The following is a 6,005-nucleotide window of genomic DNA, read 5'->3' as shown; positions in this document are numbered from 1 at the left end:
ATCATTTTCTTTTGTTCTCTGTGTAGATAGATATTTTAGTTTACCCAAAAAAGATAGTTTTCCTTTTGTTTAATATTAAGTGACTCAGTAAATATATATAACTTAATTAGTAATAACATTATAATATTAAGAGACTTGAATTTCTTTTCTTTTTTTTAAGTGGTCAGAGCTTCAGTTTTTAAGGTGAATAAGTAGGTGTATCAGAATTCGAATAAGTTTTTCATATTATATATAATAATATCTCTACCAACTAAGTTATGTTCACGCAGTAAATCAATTTATTGTTGATCACTAATTGTTATTTATATTATCCCATCTAAATATAAAAATGTTTAAAAAAAAATTGTTCTTTATATAAAATCTCTTTTAATATTTCAAATATATTAATTATTTAAGATACCTTATTTTCAAAACAAAAAAAAAAAACCATATATATATATATAAAGATAAACATATAAAGATAAACATCCTTCTTTTTTTTTTTTACTAAAAGATAAACTTGTATATAAGATAATCATCAATATCTAGCGACTCATTAAATCATGATGCATCACCACATCATTAGATGCACATTAATATGAAATCCAAATACTAGTACATATTTTTTGGAGATATTTTTGCAGATATTTGATGAGTATAAAGTTAAAATAATTTTTTTAAAATTATCCTACGATTGTAGAAATTATTTTCTCAAACATTGTGCAATTCAAATAGACGGCAAATTTCTCATAAGAATTTTAAAACTATTGTGCTCAGTCAGGAATTGAATCTAAGACTTTGGTTAATTTAAAAGATATTTGTATCATATCATCTAAAGCGCTCTTAGGTTATACAGTATAAAATATTTTAATTATAAGTAAATATTTTATTTTTCAGATCTATTAAATAATTGATACATTTGATATTTGATCTTTATTAAAGATCATAAAATATTTTAATTATATGTAAATTTTTTTTTTTTTTTACAATGAGCTGAGGATCGAACACAAGACCTATAGAGTATTACCCAAACCCCTCACCACTAGACACAAATGTAGTGGCTTATATTTTCTTTTTCAGATCTATTAAATAATTGATACATTTGATCTTTATTAATGATTAGATATATCTTCTTTTTTTTTTTTGAATGATTAGATATATCTATTACTCAATAAATCTAAAAAACTATTTAATTATAATTAAGGCAGAAAAAAAATCTATCTATATATAACCCTAAATTTGTTCAATTAATAAGAGATTTAGAGCGATTACATAAATAGTCTACATATAACACTAAATTTGTTCAATTAATAAAAGATTTAGAGTGATTAAATAAATAGTCATAACTGTTGTGTACGGTGAAAATGTGATTGAGCGAGAACAAATTATTTTATCTATCTATTATCATTATATGTATCTATATTTTTCGATAGAGATTAATCAAAGTTAGATGGTAAATGTTTATATTTATCAATAATGAATTAATTCAAAGAGTAAAAGTTTTAATTTGCTTAAAAATGCAGTCAAGATTCAATTCATGAATCATATCTATAAAAAAAAAAAAAATTGTTGGAAGAGCAGAGTTCATCTTATATATATCTTACTAATTCTTCGATAGCAATTAATCATCAATGATGTTGTTAAAAACTTTATAGAGTACCAAATAAAAAGAATCGTATTAATCATCTAAGTGAGTTTAACTAAGTTAATAAGAATATTACATTTTATATGTTTGGACCAGCGATCAAACTCTGCACTCCACTTATCTATATTAAAGATTGAATTTTTAACCACTCGATTATGAAAAAAAAAATTTGTCATATTTATAACATGATGATGATAATAATATGTATAGATATGGACTGAAGAGAGAAGAGGGAGCATTAATTTGATTCATTGATTGATGAAAGAAGATAGGGAGTTGGAAGCATGAGAGGGGAGGGAGAGAGTGGGGATGAAAATTGCAAGTGTGCGGGACAAGTGGGGTACAAAAAACAGAAACATAGCAAAAAACAGAGGAAAAGAGTGAAGTATTACCATTACATAAACTCATCCGTACAATAACGTACTCCAAGGAACCAATCACAAACCGAAAACGCACCATATTGTCATCATAACCTTTATGCTACAGTACAGTTTTTATTTCCAACTTTTCATATTATTTTATTCTTTTTTTTCTTTTTTCTATTTAATAAACACTATGTCCTTTTCTGCTTATACAGTCACTTTGGTATCGAATTGAGAGTAATGACATTTTTTTTTTTTGGAATACATATGGGTACCACCATTTTCGTTTTTAAAGTCTAGTATTTCACTTTTACATTCATATCATATGTATTCAAATTCTAATATATTTATTTATAATTATGAGATTAATTGTTATGCAAAGAAATATGATATATGTAAGATAATTGTTTTTATTTATTTTTTTGGTTTTTTGACGTGGACAGTCTTTATTATTATTATTATTATTATTATTTTTTCTTTATTTTTGACAATTTTATTACTTTGATTTTGAAGGGTTATAAAGTGTATAAAAATTAATTAAACCCATTAAATATCACATGTTCATATTTCTAATTTTTTTTTTTTGGTACATATATATTTCTAAAACTTTAATAGTTGAATAAATGCATAAGGTAAAAAAATAGAGAAGAATTGATGGCAACCGACCTTGTTTGTTGGTCTAATTTGGTCATTCTTAATTTATTGTATTTTACTAGCGTATATTCTCGTCGGCTGGTATTACAACATCTCTTTTGAAATCTAAATTCCAGCCACAAGTCTCTCGGTTCTTCGTTGTTTCTTTTGTCTTTATGTTGATGTTGACGTTGATGTCAGGGACGGATATGGGGGATGGCACCAGGCCCCCCCTCCCCCCTCTTACATATGGCACAAGGCCCCCCCCCCCCCTCCCCCCTCCCCCCTCATACATATGGCACGTTACATATACATATGTTACATTATTCAACTTAATCTCAACTCTAATTCTACAAATACAATTGTATTAGTATGTTATAAATCAAAATATTCGACTAAAAGGGAAGAATTAACTTTATGTACTTTACATATTTTTCAACGGAGATTAATCAATGTTAAATGATGGTGAAAAATTCATACTTATAATATGGTAAAAAAAAAAAAAAAATCACGTCGATATTGTACACAAAAATAATCTTTATACATAAATTCATTAATTTTATTATTTTACTATTTTTCGGCCCACATATAATAAGCTTCTGGATCCGTCGTTGGTTGATGTCAACATTTCTTCTACGTATTTGTGAATTATTACTACACCATCATTGCTATAATTGCTAATTTAGGCACAAACTAATTCACGGGTAGTTTTATTATCTTTGCCCAAAATGATAAATACGCATACTTTTTATAATAAAGCCGTTTATTTTTGTATTATACATAAATAAATGATGCAATATGTGTTATTTTTTACTCTCTTCCTCCCAAAATAAATGATATAGTTGACTGTATTTACGTTTGTCAAATGTATAATTTTAAACATTAATATCTTAAGTTATTTATTATTAAAAATTATATATTTTAAAAATACTCATCAAGATAAATCAAAAATATATCATATGTTTATATTTACATGTACATATTAGTATAAAAATATGGTCAAAGTGGATCATAACAAAAAAACATAAACAATTATCTTTTTTAAAATTTCTTTTTACTTATTCTCGTGAAATTAAATACAAACTGAATTTAATTTACTCTCCCTTATCTTTTCCATAATCAATAAACAATAAAAATTATTTTTACATCTTCCCATGCAACTATTTTCAAGAAATATATAAAAAATTATATATATTTCAAACTATTATGTTTTGCTTTTTCTTAATAAGTGTTTTTTTTTTCCTTTTATTTTTCCTTATAATTTGGGACGGATGGAATAATACTCCGGATGGATTATGTGCGGACGCGTTATGGTTTGTCTACATTTTCCTAAGCGTGTCCTCGGGCAATATGGACATGTGCAGTCTATTCCAAGATACCCTGCTTTATCTGCAAATGCTGGTATAAATTGTTTTACAATTGAGTGAGCATTATGTGATTATTTAGTGTGTAACTATGTGACTGAGGAAATGTGCAAGCCAAGAGTTCAAAATGCATGGACACCATTCTGAGATACATTGCTTGTTTTGAGTGTCACATCCGAAGAATTGGCCAACAGTTGAAGGGGATCCGCCAAGGCCTACAAATCGTTGATGTGCTTCACATTTGTAGGAGAGTCTGGGCAGAGGCAAGGGAAAAATTTGATAATCACCCAAATTTGGAAAAGACAGTAGAACAGCTTGAAAATGAATCTACGTTTTAAAACTAAGCGTTTTTGGATCCTGTAATCCGAAACATCCTTAAGGATAATTTGGCTAATACAGAGGCCTCGGAGTAGTGTGTGTGGGTGGTGGTGGTGGGGGGGTGGGTGGGGGAAGAGCAAAATTTGGAAAAGGCAATAAAAAAATTGAGAAAAAAAACCAGACAACTACGAAATCTATGTTCCGAAACTGAGCATAGGGCCTCAAAGTGATATGGGGGGCGCAAAAGAGAAAAAACTCCTTCAACTCCCTCAAAGCCCAAACTATTATAATGGGTGGGGTGGGGGTGGGGGTGGGGTGGATGGCGTATTATACCCACCACTTACGTTTCTTAAAAACCACACATTGAAAAAAAACTATACATGATTCTTGTGATGAAAAATATACTCTTCACTTAAAATACACATTTTGTGGTTTAGAAAAATATATACATTTGAAGAAATTATATAGATATGATTATTTTAAGTGAAGAACATCAAACAATAATGCATATACCTTAAGTCACTAGGTTTGATCTAATGGTGAGAGATTTGAGTAGTATGCATGAGGTTTTAGATTCGATCCTCATTGCCAACATTGTAAAAAAATAAAAAAAATCATATGCTTTAAAAAAAAGGAAAAATGCATCTAATTTTTTTTAAATAGCTAAAATTAGTAATTAGTAATTAATTGTTAGTGTTAATTTTGTCACCTTACCAGAATTTGAACCCCGGACATTTACTCATTTCACCCTCCTTAGCTCAGACTCCTAAAATACATCTTAACTAATGGAGAAGAAAACCAGGATTTATTATCTTGAGTATTAGTGTTTGTATCATCTTATTGTGTTATAAATAATCAAAAAATTTGTTGTCAAAAAAAAATCAGCAAAATTATATGAAGGAACCTTTTGAATTTTATCCCAAAAAACTATGCTAATTCAAGAATCCATTATATTCCCGGCTACGGAACCCAAAAAAAAATCCATTATATACACAATAAAGATAATAAAACTTTGTACATCATTCAAAATTTAATTTGTCCTAGAAAATCTAGCACCGACTTCAAATGGTTAAGTTACCACTCTAAGAAAGACTACAAAATACCACTTCCAACGAATGTACCCTAAGATTATGTGAATAGGCGGTGTCTATGGTGCACAATCAAGTGGTGCACGGTACACAAGTTTTCAATAATACTATAACGAATATGATTTTTATAAAATCCACCGTTATATTAAAACTTTATATTATATAGATCATATATAAAAAATTTGAAAAAAATTAAAAAGCATTTGATATGTTATTGAGATTCATCAAGTTTAACGGTTTATGAGTTTTTAATGAATACCGTTAATCTTGACGAATCTAAATAACACATTAAATGATTTTCAAATTTTTTCAAAATTTTCATGAATAATCTATATGATATAAAATTTCAATCAAACGATCGATTTTATAAAATTTGTATTCGTTATAGCATAATTGGCAATTTGTGCACCATGCACCACTTAATCAAGTGCTGCATGTTAGACGAAGCCCCGTGAATATACTGTCACATGATAAACATGGTGCTGGACTTTTAATAGTTTACCCCCATAAGTCTTTTAATTGTTCCCTCAGAAGTTGTAACCGGCCTCTCATCTACAGAACACTCATTTCTATTCATGGCATGAACAAACAATAAATGGCAAGCTAACTTTTCATT

This window comes from Trifolium pratense, linkage group LG6 (assembly GCF_020283565.1).
Source record: "Trifolium pratense cultivar HEN17-A07 linkage group LG6, ARS_RC_1.1, whole genome shotgun sequence".
NCBI classification, from domain to species: domain Eukaryota; kingdom Viridiplantae; phylum Streptophyta; class Magnoliopsida; order Fabales; family Fabaceae; genus Trifolium; species Trifolium pratense.
Note: the sequence above shows the minus strand (reverse complement) of the source record.